The 16,460-nt window shown below is 45.4% G+C and overlaps 1 protein-coding gene across 1 annotated transcript in view; it reads right to left on the bottom strand.

The window, feature by feature from the left end:
- LRRN1 (leucine rich repeat neuronal 1) overlaps positions 1-12,399 on the bottom strand; it is a 72,968-nt gene extending 60,569 nt beyond the window's left edge. The window contains exon 1 of the mRNA XM_020791037.3: positions 12,261-12,399. The gene's annotated coding sequence lies outside the window, so the exon portion shown is untranslated. The remainder of the gene's footprint in view (positions 1-12,260) is intronic.
- Between the last annotated feature and the right edge of the window lie 4,061 nt (positions 12,400-16,460).

The following is a 16,460-nucleotide window of genomic DNA, read 5'->3' as shown; positions in this document are numbered from 1 at the left end:
CTACCCCAGCCATGGTTGGACTCCTGGGAGTCCAACCATGGGTGGGATAGCTGGATGTAGGGTGGCTCTGGGCATCCAGATCCCTCCCATCCTGCCGCCGCCTGGATCCGCGCTGCGGCAGGACTCCCGGGAGTCCGACCATGGCTGGGTTAGGCGGCGCGGGGCGCCTTCAAGCGGTGGCGGCGGAGGCAGGGGGGGTCTGGAAGGCTTCCAGTGCTTTGCCTGGAAGCCATCTGGATCCACCACAACCTGCCCCCGCCACCGCTGAGAGCCTTCCGAGCTCTCAAAGGGCTTTCTCCAATGTCGGAGGGGGGCCCTTTGAGAGTTCGGAAGGCAAATGTCAGTGGTGGCTTCAAGGTCCTTCTGAGGCCGCCACACACCGCCGACATTTCCCCCCAGCTGAGCGGCGGGGCTCCCGCTCAGCTGGGGGGAAATGCCCCCTCCGAAGGGGAATGCCTGCGGTGGCCTCGGAAGGACCCTTCTGAGGGGTCCTTCCAAGGCCACCGCCAGCATTTTCCCCCAGCTGAGCAGCGGGGAGAGACCGGCATGGATCCAAGTGGCAGCAGCAGGGTGGAGGGATCCGGATGCCTGGAGCCGCCCCGCACCCAGCTATCCCAGCCATGGTTGGCTTCAGCCTTCGTTCCCCACAGCCCGGCTCCTCCCGAAAGGCTGCCCCGACTCTGCTTGCAGCAGCGGAAGAGGTGCCCGGTGGAGGAGAAGGCAGGAGCCAATCTGGCCTTTCTCCTCCACCGGGCACCTCCTCCGCTGCTGTAAGCACAATCGGGGCAGCCCTTTGGGAGGAGCCGGGCTGTGGGGAATGAAGGCTGAAGCTGATACGATCTTCCCCCCCACCAGGAGGCTTTTCAGCACTGTGGCCGATTTTGGGGGAGAAAACCGGATAATCCGTTCGTATTGGAACGGATTATCCGGTTTTCAATGCATCTCTATGGGAAAACACGTTTCACTTAGTGATGTTTTCCCATAGCGATGTTTTTTTTTAATCAATTAAAATGGTTAAGCGAGGCACCACTGTAGATAGGTGTAGGGTGTAGATCTGCAGATCAGTCCTGGGCCTTGTGCTCTTCAACATTTTTATTATGTTTCATTACTATTAATGTTTTAATGATTGCTTCTAATATAGGATATTATTATAATATTGCCTATTTTTAACGGTTTTAATGTTTTTAGAGTTTTAATATTGTTGTACGCCGCTCAGAGACTACTAGTAATGGTGCGGGTAAAAAAATCTTGTGAATAAATAAATAATGACCTGGATCAGGGGGTGCAGGGGAAACTAATCAAAATTGCAGATAACACAATGGAATAGTTAATATCCTGGAAGACAGAAACAAAATTCAAAATGGTTGTTGTGGGTTTTCTGGGCTCTTTGGCCATGTTCTGAAGGTTCTTCTTCCTAACATTTCGCCAGTCTCTGTGGCCAGCATCTTCAGAGGACAGCCACAGAGAGCACAGTGTGCTGTCTTCTGAAGATGCCAGCCACAGAGGCTGGCGAAACGTTAGGAAGAACAATGTTCAGAACACGGCCAAAAAGCCTGAAAAATCCACTAGAACCATCAGATCCTGACTGTGAAAGCCCTCGTGAATACAAAATTCAAAATGCTCTAGATACCTAGAAAACAAGAGAAGGGAATTCAGTAAGGATAAATGCAAAGCACTGCACCTAGGAAAAAGAAACCAATTGCACATTCGAAGATGGGGAATACCTGGCTCAGTTTGTAGATCATTCTACAAGTAATAATGATCTTTGAATTGTCTTAAATTACAAGCTGAATATGAGTCAACATTGTGATGTGGCTACAAAAAGGGCAAATGCTATTTTAGGCTGCATTAATAGAAATTCAGTCTCCAAATCCTGTGAGGTACTAGTTCCCCTCTATTTGGCACTGGTTAGGTCTGAACCTGTGTACAGTGTGCAGTTATGGACACTGCACTTCACCTTGAGAAAAGAAGACAGAGGGGAGATACAATGGCACTTTCCAAATACAGTGGTGCCCCGCAAGACGATTGGCTCGCCAGACGTAAAACTCGCTAGACGAATGGGTCCGGCAAGGCTTTTGGTGCCTCACAAGATGATCTTTCCTATGGCCCTGTTTCGCAAGACGAAGCCCTGGGAGGGTTCTGAAAGTGGTGCTTTGCTGGGGGAACAGGGGGTGTTGCTCTTTTCCGCTCCTGCCCTGCCTCACAGCCGATCGGCGCAGGGTGTCAGGCGCTTCTCCGGGCTTTCCCAACAGGTAAACAGGCAGTGGAAATGTACCCGGGGAAGCTTCTGAACACCGCCCAAGAGCCCGAAAAACCCACAATGAGGTGGGTGGGTGGGTGGCAGGGGCAGGCTTGCCACCACCCCCACCCCCGCTACTCCCACAGCAAAGCGCTGCTTTCAGAAGCCTCCCGGAGCTTGTTCAGCAGTGGAAAAGCACCTGAGAGGTTTCTGAAAGCGGCACTTTGCCGCAGGGGGGTGGCGTAGGGGGGCGTGGCGGGCCTGCCCCCCCACCCCCACCCCTGGCAAAATGCCACTTTCAGAGGCTTCCTCGGTGCATTTCCACTGCTTGTTTTCCTGCTGGGCAAGCCCGGGAAAGCTTCTAAGACCCAACACCGATCAGCTTTGAGGCGGGGAGGGAGAGGGGCTGGAGCGGAGAAGAGAACAAAATGGCTGCCGGCCTGAGCTTTTTGGAACTCTTTTTCCTGCTGTTCTGGGGTTACCAAGGCACTGTGAGGAGCCGGGCTCAGTCTACAGACTTTTTTCTCCCCATAGGAACACATTAATTAAATTTCAATGCATTCCTATGGGAAACAGTGCCTCACAAGATGAAATTTAGACTAGACGGCATTAACTGTGGAACGGATTAATTTCGTCTTGCGAGGCACCACTGTACTTGAAAGGCTGTCATACAGAGAAGTAGGATCTGTTCTTGATCAACCCAGAGTGCAGGACACACAATAATGGGCTCAGGTTACAGGAAGCCAAATTTCCATTGAATATCAGGAAAAACTTCCTAAGTGTTACACATTACGGCAATAGAACCAATTACCTCAAGAGGTGGTGAGAGCTCCAATGTTGGAGGCATTCAAGAGAAACTTAGATAATCACCTGGCAGATATCCTTTGATTTGTATTTCTGCATTAAACAGGGGGTTGGACTTGATGGCCTTACAGGCCCCTTCCAACTGCATGATTCTGTAATTCTATGAACCAAACCCTCAGCATTTTCATGCTTAGCTATGATATGCTAACATCTCATGATAGAGTTTATTCATTTATTAGAAATCACCCAGGCATGGGGAAATAGAACAATTTGCCTGAAGACGGAACATTTAGTACATGAGTTTGCATTTGATGAAATGAAAGTCGAAGTTAATCTTTTGATTGTGTTGTTAACAGCTCACAAACTAACGCAATTCATTATTTCAGAACACAGGCATATTTATTAACATTAGGATCCAATAACAACATCTTGCAGCATGGCTGACTGAACTGTTTAGCCAAGTGATCTAATTTCATATTGTTAATAAAATTAACTGCAGGAATGCCAGCAATTAAAAAAACCATATTTTCATGTTTTTTTAACTTCTTTAACAGTATTTCCCAAAGGAATATCTGTTAGATACAGTTTCACAGAACTTTCCTCATATTGGCCCAAATCCTGTTCCCTAGTGTAATAAGCTGCAGTAAAGTAGGTTCATTGATTTAGTCACCTCCTCCATAAGGCCCATTGATTCAATGGGGCCTACTCTTAAGTGCAACTTACTATGCTAAAGTAAGTTGCAGCTTGTGTAGCCCCAATTGAATCAACAAAACTTATAGAGGAGTTAGGCCAACTGTATTGTGATTTAATACACTAAGTCAGCATGATTTGGGCCACTGTTAGATATTTTGGATTTGCTTTATTTTCATTTCCAAATCTCTATGAAATATGATAAATACTTATTAGCTGTTGTTTACACAGCACTATTAGTGTTCTAAGAGTTTTATAATTTGTACAGAATTTTTGCTTAAGGCTCCGTTGTGGCACAGATCTGTTTCATTCATAAGAAGATGGAAATTGAGACTGAAAGAGGGGCACCTGTCTACCACTACAGAACAAAGTCACTGCAGGAGGGTGATCTGCATCCAGAGTAAAGTTCAACATTGGCGGTTGGGAGTTAAGTAGAACAGTTTAGTTTTAAATCTTGCAAGTCTTCCTGGTATACTTTCCTCCCCCTGCCACTACAATTTCCAGAGTTGTAGTTATAAGGATGCAGTGGGAGCTATAGTGGAAAAATGTATTTTTTCCCACTGATGGGTAAACAGCTGTGTGCTATTGATGTAATAATCTATGATCAAATTTGTAAGCCTGTGTAAGCTGCAGGGGTATAGCAGTTTGCTGGACGGAGAGCTTAATGGGCTAAGGGGTTGGCAATTAGCTTTTGTTAAACTGAAAAGGAGCATTGTGAGAAATTAATGTTATAGAAAGTGAGTTAAAGGAGAAGAAAGGTGAGGTATATATGGTTTTTAAGCCACCCTTCACATAGGTTCCCTGCCTCTTGTATGGAAGACATTTTCCAGCCACAGAACTGAAAAACCCTTTTAGCCTGAAAGGATGAAGTATCCCACATGTATTGTTCGTGTAACTATGGTAACCTACAAATGACACCAGTGTTCCTATTTCATACACAAATGAGAGGACAGCTGTGGGGACCACATGCCTGCCAAAAAGAGTATTATTTGTGAACTGAGATAGATAGCTTGGGTCTAGAAATTACAATTTATTTTTGTTCATCAAAGCCCTTGATTTTGGTTAATTTAAAAATATGTTGAAGTAGCAATGGGGAAGACAGATTTATTGATGAACATTATCTTCATTATTTCTATTCATCCCTTACCAGATAAAGTGTGAGATTCCCCAATCCTGCTTCATCCTTTTTTCCCTCTGAAAAAAATTCTAATCGCCCTGTGTTCTTTTATAAAGATTATTCAGGTCCACTCTCCCATCTATCTAATGCTTGAGCTACTCTGAGATTTCTTCTTCTTCATCATCATCATCATCATCATCATCCATCATAATCATTTTAGAACTGCACAGTTGGAAGGGACTCTATGGATTAAGTCCAGTCCTTGTCAAGAAGGCACAGAGGGGAACTGAACTCCCCATGTTTATTCCGCCAAACCCTCATACCTAAAACAAATATTGTCATGTTCAAGGTGCAATGATACTTTTCTTTCTTTCCTTTCTTTCTTTCTTTCCTCCTCAGACTTACTTATTTACTTCCAATAGTCAGACTCTACTTCTAACACTTTCTGATTCACTAAACATTTAGGCTGCAAGTGTAAAAATAATCATGATGGAGTAAGTTCCACAGAAATAAATGGATCCAAATCAACTTGTCCAGGCTCTTCTGTCAGTCTGTCTTCCCAGGGATATGAATGTATACAAAAATTAGTGACCTCTGGAAACTAATTCCCTTATTTAACTGGAAAGAAAATAAGGGCAAAACCCAACAATTTCATCCCAGCTAGAGCATAACTACTGAATGAAAGGGACTTGTTAACACCTATGTACGGCCCAGTGTCCCTGGTGCTATTCTAGCTGAGAACTAGATTTAGCCTTATCTGCATTCTTAGACATGTGGTATACAGCACAGTCCTTTTGTTGCCTTTCTTTCTTTCTTTCTTTCTTTCTTTCTTTCTTTCTTTCTTTCTTTCTTTCTTTCTTTCTTTCTTTCTTTCTTTCTTTCTTTCTTTCTTTCTTTCTTTCTGTATCTGGAACAGATTTCATGTAGCTTTAAGTTAACTACAGAAAATCAAATCCAGATTTTTGGTGATGGACATAATGGTGCATATTATGAGAATCTTCTTGTGATGGCATAATGGTTCCTGAAGGAATAAATGGACCTTACCTTCTTTTAAGAAAAGCATATTGGTTAAAAAAATTAAAAAAATAAAAAATAAAGGCATATTGGAATCACACAGCTTTAAAGAAAATAATTTCTTATATCCAAATAGGTTTCTGATTACAGTATGTTACTATCAGATTTATGTCTATTTGTTTTGCTGCAGAATCTTTACTTCTGGACTAGGAAGTTTCACCAAGCATAAAAGATTTCTCATGTAAACCCATAGTTGTGTGTATTGATTCACATTAAATGACAGACACCTCAAAGTTTGGGGCAGTCCTGAGTGATACCTTGTGCAAGTATTACACTCAGCCACACAACATATAATACCTAGACCAATGAAACAGCAAGTTCACCCACTCTAAAGTGTTTTTATTTTATATTAGATTAGACTGCTACTCCTATTTTCTTTAGCTTTAATGAACAAAATCTGTGCTGACAGGCATACTTTGACCACTGTGTTTCTTGGCACCGCTGATGATGATTACCAGCATAGAATCTGCCTTTGCCTGTGTCCTAGTGGTAAAAATCTGCAAGCTGTTTGAAACATGAATGCTAGCCCACCTTAATCTTCATGAGTCTTGAACAGCTTGATCCCACACATTATTTTGAACTTAGAACAATCCATCAGAATTCTATTTGTATCCAAGTCTCTGAAATTCTTTCCAATTTGATTCTGGAGAAAGACTGGCTTACTTTATCCATAGATGCTCTACAGATCAGGTAGGTCTCCAAATTAAGATTACAGCCCATTTAGAGCAGACCACCAACTGCTATATAGAGGGCTGGAGAAGTGATTTGTAATCTACCTATCTGAAGTAGTCCAGCTGTTTAGACGGCCCCTGTGTAGGGATGGCAACTAGGAACCTGGAATATTCTTTGTGCCCATATGGGGCAAGAAGAGACGTGACAGTACAAACAAGACTAATAAGACTGGAGATTGAAACTAATGTTGTAGAACCTAAATATCTGCATATTCCTTTTCCAACACAACTGATCCAGTACAATCTACCAGTTCACACCTCTCCTCTCAGCCTTAGGTTTCAGGATCAACATAGCAATGGGACATGCAATAAGCATACGTGAGCTAGACACTAACACAGCAAGAAAAGCAGACCCAAAAGTTGCAACTCAAAGTCTTTCTTTCTTAAAAAAGGATAGAGAAAGTTACTGGTTTCATCGTGAATATGTGAGATGTGAGCTCTATGGAACAAAGGACTGACAGATTTCCTGTGTAACAAAGCCTTCAATGGCTATCTACAGAAGAGGCAACTGAAGGGCTGAGAGCCTAAAGTGCAGCAGAACAACAGTCATGTGTGCCTTAAAAGACTAACAAGCTTTTTCTGTGGAAGCTTTGAAGGACAATTTTTGCTACAGCAGACTACAGACTAATACAACTACCTCTCTGGAAAATCCTAACATTGACACTGTTAATCTGGATTTCACGCATTATGGCTCAGAAAAACTGGCAAAGGACCTTTGTGTACAGCGGAGCAACTACTGTACCAGTCACACTGCCAACAAAACTTTCCAGGCCTTCATCACCACAATAGGCTAAGAGGAGGAACAAGTGTGGGTGAGGGAGAGGGAATTAATTTATTTATTTTATTTATTTATTTCATTTCTATCCCGCCTATCTGGTCATGTTCAACCAAGCTTTCAAACAGCTAGTTATTTCTAGCTATCAACCACTGCTTCTAGTAAGGACAACTTCCAAGCAGGCCAATTTTTCAGAAGTGACAGTGGTTCACTTAGGTATATATGTGAACAGATGGAAAGCCAGCTTCCTAGACTTATGTGCAATTTTTCTACTCAGAAAAGCTACTTTTTTTGTATGACAATTCTCTGAATTCTCAGCAAGCATGGAAGTATCTGGTTTGGGAATCTTTTGAGTTGTTCATAAAATAACACTCTCTTCTTCTCATTCATTTGCTATCTGAGAAACAGGTGGTTAATCGCTGGATGATTCCTGGGCAGAAACTAAGAGGAACTGTAAAGACAGTTTAAATATGACTTAGAGCGGTTAAGGCCCTTGATTGCAACTTGGGAGATCTTATTTATTTCCTCACTGAGCTGTAAAAGTCCCTGGGTGACCTTAGGCCAATCATGCTCTCTTTCCCTCTCTGCCTGACCTCATACTGTAGCTGTTTAAGACAAAATGAGAAAAATAATAGCCTTATAAATCGTCTTGAGGTCACTGCAGAAAATGCTGTATAGAAATGTAAGCAATAAATAATATAAATACATAATACATGTATTTATTTATTCAAATTTATGGCCTGCCCATTTAGTGACCATGTCATTATTCTAGGCAGCTTACAAAATATTATAAAACATACTGTTAAAAATACTAAACCCATATAAAACATATAAAACGAAAACAAACAAAAAACCCTATCCCCTCACCAGTCTGGGAAATAGGATGGCAGACCAGCATAGTTTTACAAAAGGGTGGTGCTTGTGGAGGCCTGGATAAAAAGTCAGGTTTTAATTTGCTCAGGAGGGTGGGGGGCCAGTCGCACCTCCAAAGGAAGAGAGTTCCAGAGTGAAGTGGCCACTACCGAAAAGGCCCCATTTCTGGCTGATGGTCAAATTTAGATGTATAAGTAACCTGCCTGGCCGCTGCATTTTGCATGCGCTGCAGCTTCCGAACTACCTTCAAGGGCAGCCCCACATAGAAAGCATTACAACAGTCAGTCCTCAAATCTACCAACACATGAACTAGTGTTATTAGGGATCTCCTGTCAAGAAGGGGCCAGAGGTGTGCAATCAGATGGAAAAAGGCAGATTTGGCCAAAGCCAGTATTTGTTTCTCCATCGAGACGGCCAGGTTCAGAAGCACACCCAGATTTTGCACCTGATTCTTCACGGGAAGTGTGACCCCATCAAGATCAGGTAACAGCCCCCCTAATTGATCAGGATGCCCTCCCAACAACAGAATCTCCGTCTTGTCAGGATTTCAGCCTATTTGCCCTCATCCAATCCATAACTATGGCCAGGCAACCTTCTAGGGTCTGTACAGCTTCCCGTGCTGAAGTGGAAAAGCAGAGATAAGAGTTGCATATCATCAGCGGACTGACAACAGAGAACTCTGAATCTCTGAATGACCTCTCCCAGTGGCCTCATGTTGATGTTAAACAGCAAGGGGGAGATGGCTGACCTCTGTGGACCACCATGTTGTCGTGTCCCCCAAGCTGAACTCTCTGGCACAGGCCATCGGGGAAGGAACAGAGCCAGCATAAAGCTATACCTCCGATCCCCAATCTCGATAACCGATCCAGGAGGATACTGTGGTCAACACTATCAAAGGTAGCTGAGAGGTCTAGGAGGACCAACAGGGTCACACTATCCCAGTCAGCCTCCCACAACAGGTCAGCTAGCAGGGTGACCAGAAATGTCTCCGTCTCATAACGTGGCCTGAATCCATTGGAAAGGATACAGACTATCAGTATCCTCCAAGAACGCTTGCAGCTGGTCAGCCTCCAAACTCTCAATCAGTTTCCCCATGAATGGTATGTTAACAACCAGAGAGCAGTTGTTTAAATTGTAGGTTGACAAATTAACTTCTTTTCAGAATGGACCAGATCATTGTCTCCTTCAAAACAGGGGGCAAATATCCCTCCTGGAAGGAGGAGATCACAATCTGAGTGGCCCATTCAACCATCACCACCTTGACTGATTTTAAGAGCCAGGAGGGGCATAAGTCTGACTGGGAGGTGGTGGCCTTAAAGTGTGAGAGTGCCTTGTCCTCATCATCAGGCGACATAGGCTTAAACTGATCCAATAAAACCAGACAAAGATGGTGTGTTGGACATCTCAACATGACCTTTTGTACTAACAGTGTCAAGGTCCCTACAGAGGGCCTCAATCTTAGTGTGGAAGCAGGCTTCAAACTTCTCACAAAGAGTGAAATCGGGTTGGGGCCCCAGAAGGTGGAATCCTGCTCTGTCCATAATAGTAAATGACACTTCAGTTCTACACATTTTCATTGTTTATTACATTTTTATGTCACTTCTTCTTCAATGAGCTCAACAGGATATATAAATGGCTCTCTCTGTCACCCACTTTCTCCTCATTACAGCTTGTTGATGTAGGCCAGGCTTAGAGAATGTGAGAAGTTGAAGGTCACCCAGATATTCTGCTTGGCAGAATATCTCAGAGCTCCCAGTCCAACACTCCAACCACTATACCTTCCCACTCTTTTAAAATTTATATTCCAGATGCAGTCTTTCCATCTATTGGGAACTACTCTTCCCCTCTACATATTATCAGCTTTCCTCAGACAAAGTATTCTCCTACAATGTGGAAGATCCTTTTCAGTCTCTGGCTTCTTGGCTGGCTGACCTTGCAGATGGCGTGAAATCCCTGCTTTTTACACCACTCAAGACCCTGGGCTCTCTATTCACCTCACACAATGGCTCAGAGACAGGACTGGTTCCTTTGTGGATGTGGTCTTCAAGTTGCTTGCTCACTCTTGGCATCTTTTCCATCTGCAAAGCTTAGAGGCCCAGTTTTCTCTCCAATCCTACCTGGAATCCAGGGACTGCACCAAAGTTCTCAAAGGGAAGCATGTTTCACCCCATAATGGTCTCACATTACTATAGACAGCAAGCCATATAATTTCCAAGCAGAAAAGAAAAAAAAAAGGGGGGGGAATCTCTTCACACAGAGCCTTTATACCATTTTCTTAAGGTCTATTGTTAAACTGAAGACTCCTTGTCTTTTCAAATTCCTTCATGTGAATGGATGAGGCCAGACATCTGCCAGGGTGCACTCACATTTGCATGCAAATCAGAGATTTAGGGGGACACACAAGCCTGTCACTGGACAGAGACTGGCCTCAGCCTCCTCACCACACAAAATGGGAATCAAAAACTTCAGCTTCATACTTTTCCTGTCCGTTACACTTTGCTATGCACTGGGGGTTGGGGGGGGGAGGAAATCCCCTCAATGCTCAATGCACCAGGTCCATTTAAAAAAGCACAATGAACACAACGAAGAAAAGGAAGGGAGAACATGCCATGTTACAAGACTGAAAAACCTCAAGTATTAAAGTGTGCTAGAACTGAGAGGAAGGGGAGGACATCACGGGAGTCGGCTACATGGATAGTAAGAGTGTGGAATTTTTTTTGAAATGTGTCCTGTGCAAAGATGGCCTTTAAATAAACAAATACATACATACATATCTACTTATATATCTAAGAATCCTCCCTAGAGGATATATTAATATAGTACTAAAGGTAGCATTTATTCAGTCACCAGTCACAGCAGGGTAAGCCTCAGTTTTTCTCAACACCACACATTCCCCAGCATTAAGCAACGCCACCGCTAAACAGACCACCAGCGTTCCGCCGAAATTTATCCCAAAACCACTGCAGAGATTCAACGCAAAAAAGGGAGCAGCTGTTCCCTGGGCTGGAAACTTATAAGCGACTCCAGATCTTTAAGGGAGCGAGCGAGCGAGAGGAGACCCCCCCCTTCTCCTCCTCGTGGTGGTGCTGCTTCTGCTCCTCCGCCCGCCATCCTTCCCTTGTTTGGGAGGACAAAGGACACTGGCTGGCAAACTTTCCCTACTCGGCCCGCCAAGGCTGGATCGTGCCCCGCTGCCGCCGCCGGCGCGAGCCTCTCTGGAGGGGCTTTCAAACCAAGCGGCGAGAAGCGACCAGGCTTGGAAAGTCCCCAGACCCTCCGAGGAGGAAAGAAGAGAACGCAGACTCCCTGTTTCCAGCGCGAAAGGAAAGATGATGAGACCTTTTGTTGGTTCTTTTCCGGACTCCCCAGCCCGGGGCCAAACGGAGGCAACCTCCTGCCACATGAGAGGCGAGGGTGGGTGGGTTTAAAACAGAAAAAAAACAAAAAACAAAGGTTTCTTCCTTCATCTTAACCCTGGGGAGTGAAGCAGAGGTTTTGGAAACGTTTCTCTTTCTTGGGAGATCCTGGGAGCGGCACTCGGGGGGGGGGGGGAAGTAACGCTTTGCACGTTCTCTAGGCGAAATCCAGAAGTTGTTTTGCAGGCTTGCGATGGAGGGTTTGGCGTCCCTCTCCCCACTAGGAAACACTCCCTCTCTCGGGCTGGCAAAAGCCCTCCCACTCCGCCGCCTTTCAAAACCCAAGCCGGCGGCCGCATCCCGGCTTCTCTGAGGCGCGCGCGGGCTCCCCTCGCGCTCCTTTCGCGGAGGAAGCCTTCCGTCTCCCCTCGGCCGCGGGCATCTCGGCTTCCAGCCCCTCGGGCCTCTCTCCTCTCCGGCCCTTCCTTCCACGACCGTAGCCCTACTTCCAGAACAACTTGGCTTCTACTGCAGCCCCCCCCCCTCCGCCCCTCACCGGTTCCCCGTCAGCGCCTCTATTCAGGCAAGCGAAGGCACTTACCCGAGGAGCGCGCGGTGGGCGGGGAGAGAAGCCGGGTCTGCCGCCGCCGCCGCCGCCGCTGCTGCTACCCAAGCCGCTCTTCTGTTGCGGGGCCCCCCATGCAAGAAGGCGAGAGAGCTCGGCTCGCGCAACAGCTGCCGGCCCTCCCAGGGAGGAACCAGGACCAGCGGTTGGCCAGGCTCGCGCACACACACCCCCACACACCAAGCGCCGGGTGCTACGAAAATCTCTTGCGCGGCAAGGAGCGGAGTGCGGCTCCGGGAGGCGCGTCCACCCCTCCTTCTTCCCCGCCTGTGGCTGTAACGTCCGCGCTGTAGTCCGCAGGTAGCGAGCGGCTGGCGCTTCCTTCGCTCCGATTTCGCCTTGGTAGCGGCTGCCTCCTTTCCTTCCCTCCTTCCTGCGGGCGGCTTTGCACAGCCTGCCGCCGGCGTGCACCTGGTGTAAGCAAAGCGGGTCAGCTGATGGGCTGCCTCGCCATTGGCTACTCTCGTCTCTCTCTGTCTCCCTCTTCCCCTTCCCTCCCTCCCTCCCTCACGGCGCGCGCCGCTTTCCCGGGTCCTCCGCCAGCCTTCAATACACCAGAGACCCGCGCAGGACACCATCTGTAGGGGTTGGTAACAAAGGAGCTCGCGAGGAGGGGGGGGGCGGAGACGAGAGGAGCCTAAGCCCGGCTTCGTGGGGCAGCAGCACTTCTCGCCAGCCGTCAGTCGGTGTGGGAACGGGGAGCCGTAGCAACAACACTCCCCCACCACCACGGGCACACATGCTCCTCGTCTCTGACGAAGACCCCCTTTTTTATGGGGGCCTGAGCGAGAGGCAAGACGAGGAGGGAAGCCGTGTTTTTTTTTGTCGCCCCCCCCTCCTCACCCGTGCCTTTATGCTGGAGGCAAACAATAAAGGGTCTCCTGAGAGATACAGAAGGAGGTGCAACACGTTTTTATATCTGTTTACCACAAGAGAAAAAGGTCTATTGAAGCATCCAGGGGGGCACTTGAGATAAGGTTGCTCTGGGTCCTGTAAGGTTGCAGTTAACGATTTAAGCCCTGTATTTATGATAGTGGCTAACAATAGGAATCTTAAAACCCTATCGTAGTTAGAGAGACCGGCCGACCATATTTAAAGCGTCAAGCAGCAGCGCGCCGGAGAAAGTTGCGTTTTGGGCATCGGAAGCATGCGATTCATTTGTGGAGCCAGATACGGATTATAATGACCAAGAAAAGGAATATTCAAATATTAAAGCACAGAAGCAGAACCTGGATCGCGTTCCTGAAAAGACTTTAATTTTTATGTTGTGTGACTCACCATCTTCCCCCCCCCCGCAAGAGAATATGCTGTTTGATACGACCTTTCATAAACGTTTTTATTGCGTGCCAGAATGAAGTCAGATGCGGGTTTTTAAAATCAATTTGTACCTCACTTTTAAGGAAAGACCTCAGAAGATGGCTCACAGCAGACATGTTAAGTGAGTGAAAACGATCAGAAATGCCAAAGTAAAAACAGAAGCAGCGTGTATGGGGACAAGAGCAGTTAGAAAGATATTTTTAGGGATTGGCCAAAAGCAACAATGGGAATGGGGAAGAGATGTACCTGGGGAGGAAGTTCCAGAAGTGTGGGGCAATTCCTGAAAAGGCCCTGGACCAGGTAACTGGGACAAATCTTAAGGCTAAGGCAGGTTCCTATGAATGCCAGGGGTCCTTGAGATAGCCTGCTCCCATGCTATGGAATGGCCTCTCCAAGACTAGGCTGATGTTCTCTCTCCTCTCTTTTTGGTGGCAATCAAAAACATTTTCATCCCAAAAGGCTTTTAGTATTTAACCCAGCTAGCTGCCTTATGCTTGCTGCCAGCATATCCTTTTTAATGTATTTAAAATGCCTTTTTAGATGATGATTTTAATATTTTCACATTTAATTTTGTCTTAACGCTTCTTGTACGTTGTCTTAATTCCTGTCTCTTTTAATGATCCGTAAGCCACCTTGAGTCCTATTGCCAGGAGAAAGGAAGCATGGAAATGCAGTAAATAAAATAAATAAGCCATTTGAAGCCTTGAAGATATAGCACCAATAGTGGGTTGGAGCTCCTGGCTTGGAGAGCCAGAAGTGTATATCTAATCCTCACTGTGACCCCTAGGAGTGGTTTAGTGGAACTAACTCGGAGCTCATGTGCCTGATGGGTTCTGTGCTGTGGCACCTGTATTACTCGACCAGAAGGAGGGACTAGTAAACTGTTTCTGTGTATCTGGGAGGGCTGCCATAAATCAGAATTGACATGATAGCACATAATTATCATTTTAAAAAAAAATTACTAGCACTTTAAGCTAAGCATAGGAAAGAATGGGTTGACGTGGTGCAAAATGATGAATCTGCTTAGACCCCTCCCCCCAGTCTTATGACTGCTGGTGTCTATAAGTTTATTTCCCTCCCTGCATTTCCTTTCTAAATGCTACTCTTTTTTCATCTAGTCTGAGGGCTTGCTTGCCTGCTTTCTTGTTGTTTTCTTTATTTTTAAGCCGGATCTGGAAATTACTTTTATGTTGCTGTTGGCATAGAACCTAAGAATAGATTGCCAGAGACAGTGATCACGCCAATGTGCATTACGTTTCATGTTGGGGAAAAAGAGAGACGTGTTTGTGCGCACATATGCGGGCAGGCATGTGTGCATACACATGTGTGTACCTGCATGATCTTGCTTTAAGGCAGATAAAACCGGATAAAGGATGAACCAAACCTATAACATTTAAAATATTATAGAGATTAAAAAAATGTAACAATAATGTTGCTACTAACATCACTCTGCAGCTTTGTAATTTGAGTGAGTTTGCAGCAACTGTCATAGCCCAACAGAGTTAAACAAATTGGTACCATTGCCCAAAGCACCGTTCAATATAAGGCACCCCAAAAACATTTGGACATCTGAAGCAAGGCTCGAATGATATCCTCTCATCTGTGCTTGAGCCATCACTTTAAAACAGGAATTGTGCCACTTTCCCACCGCCACCACCAAAATCATAGCTTCAGGGGCTGAACAGCTCTATTATTCCTATCCCCAGCTGGTCAGAAAAAAAATCAAATTATTCTGAAAACCAGTTTAGGAAAAATGATCTGTTGCAGTTTGTGTTGGTCATGTAGGAGTGTTAGAAAATGAGGTGAGTGTATACTCTGCCCTCCCTGTAGCTCTTTCTACACCAGGAGTGGGATATATATATATATATATGGCTGAAGACGCTCAGACACATATCAACTGTAATAACACACATCTTTTGCAGAAGTGATTAAAAACTAAGGATTAAATAATGGGCTGAGCGACATACATGCTAATCTAAGCATGTACATTTTACAAAGTGCGGTTGGACTGGATAGTTTTATTCAGGAGCTGCATCAAGAACATCTGACCCTCATCAGACTGGGAGCCCACATCAATGTCCTGCTGAACACTTTCACTGATTATATTGATTGTGGAATTGATTTTGATGAGTGACATCCTAGATATGAAATACTAAGAAGCAGTTTACCAATTCCTTCTCTAGTTCTGTGCAGCTTACCCAAAGCTACACAGGCCAGTTTTTCTTCTGGGAGGCATAGTGGAGAATGGAACTCCCAATTTCTTGCTCTGCAGAGAGGCCCTCCAACTCACTTAACTGTCCAGCCAACAGCTGAAAATCTCCCTGTGTTGCTACTTGCCCTCAGACTATAAGAAAGAAAGAAGAAAGACCTTCAAGTGCAAATAGCAGCCAGGAGGGGTGATAATTCTTAAAGTAATCTATATGCTTCAGGTCTATATGCTGCAGCTATTTGTTGACCCCCTCCCCACACTTTCAAAATATAAACGGGCAGTTTAAGCTGCTCTTTAAAATAAAATAACAACATTGTATATTAGCTACCAGTGTAATTAGGCTGAAATTAGAGAGTAAAAAGCACATGGAAACCTAAGTAACCTTCATTGCTTCTCTGGTTGTTCACAGAACATTTTATCAACCCAGAACAGTCACAGAGGCAGTCAAGATGCAGAACAATTGGGATAATCACCCAGATGCCATGGCAAAGAGGCACAAGAAAAGCATCCTCTGTCTTTTAATTGTGTGCTGCAGTACAACAAGGGCCACAACCCAAGCTCTCCTGGCAACATGTCTCCTAGGGACATGCAGGCTTTTCACACTTGCTCCCTAGCATATGTTTCATTTCACTTACTATTGTATGGTCCTA

Source organism: Pogona vitticeps, chromosome 2 (genome assembly GCF_051106095.1).
Source record: "Pogona vitticeps strain Pit_001003342236 chromosome 2, PviZW2.1, whole genome shotgun sequence".
In the NCBI taxonomy this organism is placed as follows: Eukaryota; Metazoa; Chordata; class Lepidosauria; order Squamata; family Agamidae; genus Pogona; species Pogona vitticeps.
This window is presented reverse-complemented; position numbering and strand designations above follow the sequence as displayed.